The sequence below is a fragment of the Sinohyriopsis cumingii genome, chromosome 18 (assembly GCF_028554795.1).
Source record: "Sinohyriopsis cumingii isolate HCF-2022 chromosome 18, ASM2855479v2, whole genome shotgun sequence".
Taxonomy (NCBI): domain Eukaryota; kingdom Metazoa; phylum Mollusca; class Bivalvia; order Unionida; family Unionidae; genus Sinohyriopsis; species Sinohyriopsis cumingii.
The window spans coordinates 52,979,210-52,993,626 of record NC_142978.1 but is presented as its reverse complement, the minus strand read 5'-3'; the positions used below and the strand labels follow the sequence as shown (position 1 = coordinate 52,993,626).

At 33.3% G+C, this 14,417-nt stretch overlaps 1 protein-coding gene across 1 annotated transcript in view; it reads left to right on the top strand.

The window, feature by feature from the left end:
* The first annotated feature begins 12,068 nt into the window (after positions 1-12,068).
* LOC149776652 (calcitonin gene-related peptide type 1 receptor-like) overlaps positions 12,069-14,417 on the top strand; it is a 168,591-nt gene continuing 166,242 nt past the window's right edge. Inside the window, exon 1 of the mRNA XM_089941179.1 lies at positions 12,069-12,345. The gene's annotated coding sequence lies outside the window, so the exon portion shown is untranslated. The remainder of the gene's footprint in view (positions 12,346-14,417) is intronic.

Genomic DNA, 14,417 nt, shown 5'->3' with positions numbered 1-14,417 from the left:
TTCGGAAAAGGTCAGATATCAAATAGACTTTTACATTACCCGTAATGATGGGACAGAAATTACGAAACAGTGCTAATTAAATATGTATAACACTTAAACACTTCTTATAACATAGTGAACCAGTATGTTTTGCGTACATATTAGTACACAATGATTTAGGATGCCTTTTGTACTTGTTATTACACAGTGAAGGATTACTTATTAAAAACTTATAAAGTTCTTTAAAAATACCTGAATACTATTATAGCATGTTTATTCAAACCTGTAGTTTCATAATATATGAAAACAAGAAGCGGACCTGTATTAGTGCAAGGTATCGAAGCAGAGTTCACTATATATAGTGGTCATATAAATCTACATGCAAATATTTTAAAGGAATACGATTACATACAGAACAATATAGCGAACATTAGAATAAGATTCTTCCATAAATTGAAACTAATGCCAATTTATTAAACAAATTTGTATTCATCAAATATGATGGAGAGCGTGTTAAAGCTACGTTTGAAATCCAAATCACACACGCACACACACGCACACGCACACACACGCACACGCACACACACGCACACGCACACACACACACACATACACACTCCTCCATATCAGCACTGCAGCATATAATGTAAACTATGTACAGTTGAGAAGACAAATTTCACTTAATTTCGTAACTCAAAATATATTTTTAGTGTTCATCAAACTAATTGATAGTCCACACAAAGTAACATTTTTTTTTTCAAATGCAATGCTCAGGTAAGCGAGTGCAATATAGTTTCATGACGTCATGGACCCAATGCATTGACGTATTAAATTAAAATTGCAGTTAATATAAATATTGTATTTAACGGCAATTTCATGAGTTCATCTGAAATGAACGAAATTCAAATGGAACGTGTCGTTGAGCTTTATGCGTCTTTATAGTGCTTAATCCGATCACGTAAAGTGGTCGTTTTACATATATGAAATCAATAAAATCAAACATTAAGGTTTTATTAGGAAAATTAGAGATTTTCCTACAGACTAAATTTCCCATGAGTTACAAATTGCAGTATCCAGTATAGTTCCTTCAGTTTAAGAGGGGTCATTCCGTCGGGGAAATTCGGAATATAATGTTACATTGTTGCCAGATTGCTAGAGACAACCAGGTTCTATATTATCGGTAAAATAAGAAGAGCGCACTTAATCATTCAATTACAATACAATTACGCATGCGTCTGCTTCACGGTAGCTGTTTTTTAGAGTCCCTTGTCAAATAATGCAAATGCATGGTTGAAAACATTGGTGAGTTTAAAGAATGATTTAAAAGTGTAGCCCGTTTCGATCCATTTTCTGTTGCCAATAAACCTAGGCTATATTAAGGTATAGGAGTTGCACATTTATACGATTTAGTCCAGTCTTCCTTTGGAAATATTGACATACGAAGGTGCCATTATAGTGCAATTGTATCAAGAATTAATTATTGACCACAAAGCTGTGATTGAGCTAAAACTTCAAAACACATACACACAAGACAAAATGATAATTTTTCTACGTGAGGTGTACAGAGTACAGATTATTAAAAAATGATATTCATTTGCCTAAGTGAGGGGTCCAGAGGACAGATTAAGACACACACACACACACACACAAGTCGAACTATTTTGATAGAGCTCCAGATACACAGGCAATACATATCACTGGCCTCACAAAACTAGACTCTTTGAAGTACAAACCCGGCAAAAACCAGAAATATGTCATGTCATTTCCAAAACAGAAAATATAAATTTCGAAGAGCGTCATGAATTAGACATTTTCTGATGTCACTGCACGCTTCGTTAGAACTGTACCAAGTAGGAATATTGTGCTTCACATGCATATTGTACTTCACAGGCATATTGTACTTCACATGAATATTGTACTTCACAGGCATATTGTACTTCACATGAATATTGTACTTTACAGGCATATTGTACTTCACAGGCATATTTTACTTCACATGCATATTGTACTTCATAGGCATATTGTACTTCACAGGCATATTGTACTGCACAGGCATATTGTACTTCACAGGCATGTTGTACTTCACAGGTATATTGTACTTCACAGGCATATTGTACTTCACGGGCATATTGTACCGCACAGGCATATTGTACTTCACAGGCATATTGTACTGCACAGTATCGTACCTTTGACTACCATATAACGTTTTTCAAATTAGAAGTGATGAATGTTAAAACTTTACCGCATAAAAGATATTGATTATTTTTTGTTAATTTCATATTACATCCATCGATCAAATGTGATAATACAGTCATAATATCAATGACTTTTTGTTTCTGTTTTCTCGTGCGTAGAACTTGTATAGTTCGGGTTGCCAGGTCACCACATTGCTCTTGTTTACATTATTTGTCTCCCAACTCAGCAAAGCCTCGTGAAGAGACAAATAATATAACCCCTTGACTGGGATTTCCCTGTCTCGGTCCAAACCCCATCATAGATTATATTAGTCCCACTCAGTCACATTATCCTGATTCCAGGCCCATCAGTCATAACACTGACTTATTAATGAGCACTGAGCGCTAAGCGAGTACCATGTATGTGTCATTAGTATGACTATGCGCGACCTCCCGCATCCAAGATGGATGCTCTAACCACTTAAACCACCAAACCGGACTGGTCTTCGGTTACAAAGCGAAAAAGAGCCTTGATATGTACTGGATTAGAGTAATACCAGACTTATCAAACTCATGAGATCAATCGTATATTTCTCACATTAGACACCCAGTTTTTTATAATTCTTTTTGTCGCAGTCGATGATGTTTAATTAGTATTTATGTAGGTATTTTGTGCATAGCAATTTGAAGAAGTATTTAAGGATGCGTAGATATAAATTTAGACAAAGTGGACAACTCTCCGAATACAAACATATTGATGGTACAAAGTTTAAATATCTCGTATTATGAACGTGTTGTGGTATGCGTATGTTGTGCATCTCAGGCGAACTCCTTGTTTGTTTTGGCATACTCCTTTGCCCACTTGCATAAACTACTGTTAGGATCAGGTATAGTGGGAATTTACAATCAGATATAACAGGCATTGGGAATCAGGTACAGAGAGCATTTATAATCATAGCGAGTATTTGTAATCAGACATAGCGAAAATTTGCAATCAGATACAGAGGGCATTTGCTGTCAGGTATAGGAGGCATTTGTCTTCCTTTTTTAAATGAGTATGTACGAGGACCGCTCCGGTGTCCTAGTGGTTAGAGCGTCCGCCTCGGATGCGGGCGGTTGTGGGTTCAAACCCCGGCTGAGTCATACCAACATGATACTAAAGGCTGCCTCACTTGGCGCTCAGCATTAAGAGCATAGTGTCAGGACTGGTCTGCCTAGTATCAGGACTGGTCTGCCTGGTGTCAGGATAATGTGATTGAGTGGGACATGATGCTACATGTCTGTGGCATGATGTCCCAGGGCTAGACATCGCTGTAATCTGCCACACTGCAGACATCGCAGCGACATGGCTGAAAAATTGTTAAAGCTACGTTAAGAATATAAATCACACACACAAACATCACGCACGAGAGTGTCAACCAGATGTATGTACGGGCTTCTAGAAAACATTTCGAATGGAAGGATCCCGATTTTGAACAAAACATGGAACGCTTTGAAATTGTACTCGATGCAAATCCATCTAAATGGATAGCCAAAGTTAAACGCGTGTGTATCCCTCTTTGTCAATGAGTCATGGATGGTACGCTACTTTAAACACAAAGACATATGCCCCGAATGTTCTCGCATTTACAGATCACAAACATTTAACGTCTGTTCGCCTGGGCTTGAATCTCAGGTTCAAGCAAGCTGGGTTATATGAGACAACATCAAAGTACCTTCCCGTAGATTTTGAGGGTTTTCTTCCACCAAATATACCAGACGCCATGTATAGCCTATCATGTACTGAAAAAATGGAATAAAACCCATACTAACAACAATGATCTCAATGCAGTAAGAATTATGCAATTGTACCAATTGAAGCGCGAGCTTTTGTAATTGCAAATCATTTGTACTCAAATCGTTGTAAGGAATATTTACATTAAAATCACTCATTTAAACATTGCTTTCAACGCTTTTCTTTTGACAAAACATTTGCATGAAAATCAAGTCCTAAAGGTTAATTTTTATTGAATTATTCATTTTCAAATGCATTTGGCAGAACATTAAAATCTACAAGTGTAACCTAGATTAAATCAATTGTATATGAGATTTTTTGTTTGTGGTTGTAATGTTACAAATCTTCTAACATTTTATATTTTCACATGTCGTATGCAAAGTAGTCCGTGTAAACAACACCCTACAGCACGGTAACTACAAAATAGACTGCAAACACAGTCTACATTTTCTACAATGCATGGAGGATATCTATGTTTCTTGAGTAGATATATGGAAATATTTTTGTCGTGAATTGGGACAAATTATATTGTCATATTTCCTTAAATCTTCTACATTGTATTATCTGATAAAGACAGCATATATGTACATTCTATGGTTTAATTTTGAAGCAAAATCTGTCGATTTGCATGGATTTATTTTCCATTTCTGTACCAATGCGAAAATCAACTTCATTACTACATCGATAAAACAAAGTTCATAAATTTTCAAACATTTTAAAACAGCGATCTTTTGCAATGTTTCTTCTACAAAAATGATTCACACTGCATATTTTGTAAAATTAATGAACACTTTTAAAACGTAAATGAAGAGAATTTTATTTTCTGAAAATATTTTTTTGCGCGGAATGACACTCTGAACATTGTTATAGAAGGATTGGTGTATTACTTTCACGGAACGGAAACATCAGACTGATTTCAGAACTTAGCATCTTTAAACAGAAGATTATAATCATTGTGACTTTACTTGTAAAGATTCTGATTTTTTATTTTGTTATTTTCAAATGTGAAGTTTTGTAATTGGCATTTTAGTTCGGCAACAGAGGTTGCACCCAAATTTCGATTGTCTCTTATTTAAGATAAGATAAGAATTCTTTATTTCAGACCGCATAGTCCATACTAATAAGTTATAATATAGATATAAAGTAAAAACATTGTAAGAACGTTATTTTCGGTTTACAATCAACATTCATCGATGTCCAATTTCCCTATCGTTTTCAAACACAATTATGTTCATGTTGAGAGTTAGAAGCGCTACTTAAACATGTATTACTACATTTATGGGAATACAGACAGAGTGGGAGAGACGAAAACAAGAAATGAAATAGGCCTAAAATATGTAAATACAGATTTATAAAACATTTTTCAGGGCATATATATTTCCTAAATGGCAAAGGAAAGTAGTTCCAAAAGTGAGATCGCCACTGTGGCCATCAAAAAGGTATTTGCACAGTGACGAATTCATTTTTCTCCAACTAATAGATTTCAATATGCCATTATGAAATAAATAATAAAATACGTAATTTGTCTTTCGAAACCAACACATTTATCTTGAATCCAAAAGTAAATAACACATTAATATTCAAATAGGAGTCAAGCCTTGAGCATGGACAATAGAGAATTTTGTGTTGGTGAGTAGCTATTTTATGTATAATATTTTTCATTTACAGAAATATCAGATAAAGCTAGATATATGACAGTATAAAGAATTTGAAATGAATCAATATCCAAACATTGTCTCTTGAATGCTTCTAAAATCACTCGCAAAGGTTAGTTATACCTTCATTTTTGTCCCACAGTTAAGTCATGGATGATGCCGTGTTCGCTCTGTTCGTGCTGTTGACTTTCTATTAGAGTATTTATGCTTTTGACGTTCTATTGAAGTACTTGCACAGCTCATGTTTTTGACTTTATAGTGGGCATTTGCACTGCTCATGCAGTTGACTTTCTATTGGGTACTTGCACTGCTCATTGCTGTTTACTTTCTATTGGAGAACTTGCACTAGAGTATTAGAGTATTTGTACTTCTCAGGCTTTTAACTTATATTGGAGTCCTTGCACTAATCGTGCTTCTGACTTTATATTGGAGTGCTTGCACTTCTCATGCTTCTGACTTTCTATTGGTTGCTTACACCGCTCACGCTTTTGTCTTTCTATTATAGTACTTGCATTGTACATGCTGTTGGAGTACTTGTACAGCTCGTGCTGTTGACATTCTATTGGAGTACTTGCGCTACTCATGCTTTGGATTTTCTATTAGAGTACTTGAACCAATGATGTTTTTGGCTTTCGATTGGAATAAAAATAATAGATAAAGATTAAAAGCATGATTTCAAATTTATAAGCTCTTTTTGGAGAATTTAGTTCTATTTTTCTTGTAATGTGCAAAAGAGATGAACAGTGTGTCCACCATGTTTGAAGATAATTACTTTTGGAAATCTCAATCGTTTTTCACAAGACATAAAATAGGTCAGCAAAACGTTGTTTTAATTGATGGTACAATGTACACTTTATATAAATTACTGTTTTTAAAATACCGTAAATTTCCAAACTCTTGGACTTTAAATGTTTGTTACATCAGTATGTTAAACATCATCCTTCTCTAACCTGTGAAGAGAAATACATACATACATACATACATACATACATACATACATACATACATACATACATACATACATACATACATACAAACATACATACATACATACATATACCGCTTATATTTCCTTATCGCCACTTTCACCAACTTGTATAGTTCGTTCCTGAAACTTTTTTCTCCAATAACTTCTTCGTCTCATCTTCTGAGAATATTTTTGTGAACAGGATGAGCTGCAGAATGGATATATAATAGAGATTCACAATGTCCTAGATAACATGGTATCAGTGTAGTTCCATGTGAATTATACAGTCAATTCATGTAGTCCTAGATAACATGGTATCAGTGTAGTTCCATGTGAATTATACAGTCAATTCATATAGTCCTAGATAACATGGTATCAGTGTAGTTCCATGTGAATTATACAGTCAATTCATATAGTCCTAGATAACATGGTATCAGTGTAGTTCCATGTGAATTATACAGTCAATTCATATAGTCCTAGATAACATGTTATCAGTGTAGTTCCATGTGAATTATACAGTCAATTCATATAGTCCTAGATAACATGGTATCAGTGTAGTTCCATGTGAATTATACAGTCAGTTCATATAGTCCTAGATAACATGGTATCAGTGTAGTTCCATGTGAATTATAGTCAATTCATATAGTCCTAGATAACATGGTATCAGTGTAGTTCCATGTGAATTATACAGTTAATTCATAACTCATGTATAATTTATAACTTATCATTCATTCTACACCTTTCTACAAGGTCATGAAGACATTAATCTTTGCCATTTGAAGGGTTCCTAAACTAGGTAATACCAAAAAATAGTTTTCTTATAATCAAAATATGGAACCACACATTCTTGAGACTCTAATTTCACATGTGTAGAGTTTTTAGCATAACACGTGGTATGATTTATCTGTACGCATATATAAATCGAAATGAAAAGAATTGTTATTATCTCTAGTTACTAAAGAATTTTACTTGAGAATATATCAAGAATTCTTTATGCAAATATAAAATTGTCGGTGGCAATTTTAAGAAAGATAAACCAAGGCTACCATAAAGTTCCGTCAGATCTTTCATTAGCTACGTATCCTTTTGATAAGCATCTTTGTACTATAAATGAAGACCTAAAATATAGCACGTGTTCTATGTGCATTACAGTATAAGAAAGAAATATCAATTTTAAATGCATTAAATCGATATGTATACTGCCTTATAAATTAGCATCCGTCAATGATTACAGCTTGAGGGCGACATTGCAATATTGTTTCACTATATAACGTATAATCTCAGTAAAGTTCAGGTCATTCGTCTCAGTATTAGTGTATCAACGGATGGTTTTATTGTCCCTAGAGATGTTTCCCTGCATTCTCAATGAGAAGAAAGATTTCTATAGTGTTCGTCGGGCAAAGCAGGCGTGTAACATTTGCAGTAACCATCCTGTTAATGACGATGAGCTCAGTCACCGTTAGCTTGATGCTCATTTGCATAGAAGTTAAATAAACGATTACACCTTTATATTGTACCACATAGTACATGTATACCTTTATACTTTACCACATAGTATGCGTATACCTTTTTATTTTGCCACATAATATGCGGATACCATTATATTGTGCCATATAAAGGGAAACATGCTTGTGCGTAGCATCATCTATCCCTGTGCTTTTGAAACTTGTGATTCTACGAGAAGAATTCTCCTTGAAAGTTTGCTCTATGTCAATGATGTAATAATATTCATCGGGTTTGGGGGTGATTTATACGTATATAGATATTTTGTTTATTTAAAGTAAATTTTCCCAAAACATCGGTAATATGATATAAATGGAAAGTAACAAAGTTGGCCGTCAATAAATGTACCAGGTTTTTAGTATCGGCTATCTCAGGCTAATTCATTATATTTGTCTCTGTATGGTTCGCTGTTGCTGAGAAGATTGTATCCAACGTTTAACTTGACAAATCTATGAATATGCAATTACATGAATGTATAATCAACTAATTCTAAACGAATGATAAAGGCTAAAATTATATGCACGATGTCTACATCGATGTGAACAACGATCAATGTGAAAGATGAAAATTCGCTGCTGCTGGATTTTGTCACTTGCTGCCTAGACTATGACGTGATCAAAAGGTACGATTGCCGCTGACAATTTTTTTTGTAGCGTAAAAACCGACAGGTCACCATTGTCACAGCTGTGTGAACTTGGAAAATCGTGGAATAAAAGCCATTTACAGCAAACCCACTTAACATTTACTACAACGTTCTGTAGAACCAATGAATTGATTATTCAAAGCAGACGATTCTTATTTATTAGCGATCTAGTATTGAAACAAACCAAGATAAACCAGTCAGCAGTTCTTTAGCATACGACCGTCAGGCTATAACAGGATCGAGTGTTCAGAAGAGAATCTGATAACGTAAAAACGTGTCAGCACTATTTATATTACAAGAATTGAAACCACACTAAATACAGCGATTTAAAGCACTCATGTAATTAATTAGCTAGAACAGTCTCCGTAAATTAATTAAGAAAACAGTTTGATAGAAAAATCAACGTAAATTAATATAGTAATTAATTAGCTAAAAAAAGCATACGTAAGTCAATATTGCAATTAATTACCTAAATATGCATACGAAAATTAATAGAGTAATTAATTAATAAAACAGCTTACGTAAATTAATCTTGAAAATAATTAACTTCAAAAGCCGAAGTTAATTAATCTTGTTATGAATTAACTAAAAGAACCTAGGTAAATTAATCTTTTAATTAACTAAAAACGGTCACGTAAATTAATCTTTATTTAACTAACTACATATGTCTGCTGTTTGAAATATGTGGTCTTAATAAAAGTAAGAGAATGAAACAAAATTTACAAGTTTTCTAAAATTCAACAAGCGTTTTATTTCCTCATAACACAAAGTGACAATTTCAAATTAGCTTACAGTATTGTGAATTAAATCCCTAATAATACTAAATGTTCTGTCACATGTTCAAACGCATACAGTGTTCTGAATGAATTTCAATATTTAATTTGACAATGTACCGATAGTCTTGAGTGTGCTGATTTACAAACTATCTTGATGTATCACAATGACATAATCCAGAATGTCTTTGAACGATTTCACAATAATGCAAAAATAACGTTAAAACTCAATGAGCACTTTGTAATTCTAATGCATACTTTAAACAATATTGGTCAAATTATATCTGATCAAAACAGTAAATACATCAACAGACGGAACGTAAATGAGGAATGATTAATTTTGTTTACCTCGACCTTATATAAACGTAAAGCACAATAAAATAACCAGAATGTGGGTCGAAAGTTCTCGTACAAAGCATTATAAGGTTTTCCAAATAGGGCTACATCTTGAACTCTATTGTTTTCAATTGGGGTAAGAATCTTTAGTCATTTAAACTATACAAATGCAAGCCAGTTATCCCAAATTTCATATTTGACTATTAAACGATAAAAAGTACATAAGGGTGTTACCAATTTTGTATCTACCTATTAAAAGATAATATTACAGAAGTGTTGTCACTTTTTATATTTGCATTTAAACGGTATAAGTACGAGAGAGTGTTTTCACTTTTTATATTTGCGTTTCAAACGATAAAAGTACGAGAGAATGTTGCCAACTTTTATATTCGTCTACAAACAGATAAAAGTGCAAGAAAGCGTTGCCATGTTTATATTTGCCGATTTAACTATAAAATTACAAGAGAATGTTAATTGGCTTTATTAAACGATAAAAGTAAAAGAGTTTTGCCTGTTTTTATTTCAATGGACGCATAAAGCAATGATCTTCAAACGAACGCGAAAATCCTTTTCAGAAAACTTGAACGATTCTATGGCTCGTTTTGTTGGTTTCTTGCACACTGATTTCAGCGAGAATAAAACATGATATCCACATCCAACATTCAAAATGCACATAAAACATCATGCTTCCACTATTGTCACTGCAAACATAATATCAGTTTCCACTATTGTCACTGCAAACATAATATCAGTTTCCACTATTCTCACTGCAAACATAACATCAGTTTCCACTATTGTCACTGCAAACATAATATCAGTTTCCACTATTCTCACTGCAAACATAACATCAGTTTCCACTATTATCACTGCAAACATAATATCAGTTTCCACTATTCTCACTGCAAACATAATGTCATGCTTCCATTATTCCCAAAGAAAACGTATTTTATCAATAAACAGTGTCTAAATAACTTTTCATGACGGAACTCAGTTCCCCTATACAATCCAGGGATAGCACTTTCCGTTTTGTTTGGTGTATATTTGTAATTCTCTCTCTCTCTCTCTCTCTCTCTCTCTCTATCTATATATATATATATATATATATATATATATATATATATATATATATATATATATATATATATATATATATATATACACAGACAGACAGACAGATAGATAGATAGATAGATACTGCTTTAATACATTTCAAACACTAATAAATATCATAGCAATGGGTGTGTTTTCCTGTTTACTTCAACTTCTTACCTGTCAATAGTTTCGTCTGCAAACCTAATAAATTAGTGGGCAAATGAGATATCAACACATTTTGACAGGTTCAGACCAGACAAGACGGGACAGTTCTACCTGTATTGGAAATGCTAAGTCTCTGAGAGGCCAGTCATACAGGAAGTCAACGTCATATATTTAAGGTGCAAGATAAGGCAGTGTAATATGCCAAAGGGGTTCTTTACCTAGCGAGTTCAACCCTGACCCGAATTACGCTAGAAGTCAAATGTTTCCCCTTCAATCATCCAAGGACTTCTATACAATTACTTTTGAAAACTGGAAATTCCAATGCGTCCAGACTATTAATAATTTTACTCCAAATTTATTACAATGTTTGTCAAGGAAAATTTAGGCAAAAGTTATTTATTTACTGGCATTTGCCACATTCATGCATGTATCTGTAAACATGAAAATAATGTTATTTGCAGCAAACGCTTTTTAGGGCGGATACCAAGGTAAAAATTAAGAACACGCTATGTTCGTTCTTATTGTACTTCTTTTATAATTCATTATAACGTTGTGCTGTAGGTGTTAATTGTATAATATGACACGAACAATGAAAGATATATCATTGTCAACAACCTAATTTTGTCTGATAGAATCTTGCTTATGTGAAATGTAAAGATATAAATACTAACATGTATTCCCCTGCGCACTGCACACAGTCGACCATTCATGAACCCGTGTATTACACACCGTCGACTATAATTATTATTTATGAGGAAAGCATTGAACGACTCTATACACATGTGTATAATTATGAATAAAGTGACGTCTAAACAGTGCTATAAGATCCTTTGTAGAACAACTAAATTATTATTATAACAGTCATCATGTATTAATTTAATATTGGTGTATTTAGACGTTTTTAAATTTTTAATGAACCGCTCAAATTAGGTCATTCGGGTATTATTTTATTTCTGATATAAGATATTTTACTTATTTGACTTCCATGGTGTGTCTTCTAGAGCCATGAACAGAGAATATTGCCACAGAGACTTCAATTCCTTGAAATCATTTACTCCGTTTGATAACTCAGTCTTCTGGCTGTCAGCAGCAGGCATGTTTGGTACAGTAGTTCTACTGGATTAAAGATTTCTGGAGCAGAGGGACATGTGTTTCGTCGGATAAAATAGATTGTAGTCTCTTCAGGCATTAATAAAAGAACAAGCAGCAAACAGAAAGGAAAAGACTGTTTCAACTTTCAACGTCGATATTAAATATCGCTAACATTACATCGATTCAAGCGCGGTAAGTGATAAATATTTATTTTATTAATGTTAAAATGAATGGCAGATTATTCGAGTTTTCTCAGTTATAATCACTTTTTTCCCCATGTGTTAATTTTTTACATTTCGACCCATGTATTAACAACTTTTTCACCATATATTACTTACTTAACTGTTTTAATATCTATTGCTTACTTAAATGTTTTGCCATTAACTTCAATGCTTTTAAATTTGTTCGTTTCTAATTTTCATCAATAAATAATTATTTTGATGTACGGATATTTGATGTGAAAAACTGTTACACCCATAAACAAATCGTATGACTATTTATTTGTTAAGATTTCAAGAAATATACGTTAGTGAAGAAACAACGTACTGTTTCGTGCATTGTTCGATTTAAGAAAATATATAAGAAAGAAAATTAAACAGTCTTTGTGGTTAATAAGCCAGTCAGTCACAATGAGCGCAATGTTTTACATTACAGAGTGTATATTTTATCATATCCTTGCGCGCTTTGTCAATAGGTCAAAGTTTGTTTTACAAGACGTACTTTTGTTTCCAAAGTTGAGACCTTTGACATCCACGATTTTCCCACATTATTTTCAAGAAGTAAAGATACTTTCCCACCCCCATCCTCACGTCTCATCCGTACTTCAAAAAGAAAATGAAACTGACTTTAGGTTATATTCCGATACAACTTAATAATACCGAAATGTAATCTCAAGAAATAATTATGAGAATATTGATTTCAAGGTGGCTCGATAATCCTTCTTGAATCAACATTTCTAGGTGTCATGACAACCTTTCTCAAATCTATACATTATGACCAATGTTTTAAATGTTAAGTACATGGTAGCAGATGTTTGTTGGTGATACGATGCAATTTTAATTAAATTAGAAGCATTCCGTTTCATATAAACGATCGAAAGATACTCCTCCAGGTACATGTCATTTAAAGGATATATGACACACCAGGTACACGTCATTTAAATGATACATGCCACACTAGGCACATGTCATTTAAAGATATATGCCACAACAGGTATATGTCATTTAAATGATACATGCCACACCAGGTATATGTAATTTAGACGATATATGCCGCACCAGGTATATGTCATTTAAAGGATATATGACACACTAAATACATGTCATTTAAACAATGCATGCCACACCAGGTATATGTCATTTAAATGATATATGCCACACCAGGTACATGTAATTTAGACGATATATGCCACACCAGGTACATGTCATTTAAAGGTTATATGCCAAAGCAAGTACGTGTCATTTAAACGATACATGCCACACCAGGTACATATCATTAAAATGATATATGCCACGCCAATGGCATGCAATTTAAACCATACATGCCACGCTAGGTACATGTCATTAAAATGATATATGCCACGCCAATGGCATGCAATTTAAACCATACATGCCACGCTAGGTACATGTCATTTAAACGATACATGCCACACCAGGTGCATGTCATTTAAACGATATTCCACGTCAGGTACATGTCATTTAAACGATATATGCCACGTCAGGTACATGTCATTTAAACAATATATGACACACCATGTACATGTAATTTCTCAATGACAAAACTAGTTCATTGTATATCGTTTTCCAAAATCCATGAAAAACAGTTTCAGTGGTAATTCTAAGAATGCGAGAATAATTCGACTTTGACTTTATCGCTGTTGGAAATGCAAACTGAACCAGACTGACTAATTGTTAGTATTTTTCTTAATATCACCTACTGTTGAATGTCTCAAGCATGTAACAAGTGAGATCTGATTGGTTGTGAAATGCTGAGATTTGTTTAAAAACTGTTTGACAATTTACCATGCGACATTTCCAATCTCAAAGGATCTCAAAATTAGTTGAATATACATAGATTGGTATGCGTTTTAACTTAAACTCATTTTGGTTTGCGTGTTTACTTAACACTATATATATATATATATATATATATATATATATATATATATATATATATATATATATATATATATATATATATATATGCTGGTATTCATGTTAGATAAACTAATATATATGTTGGTATACATTTTCGTACTAAAACGT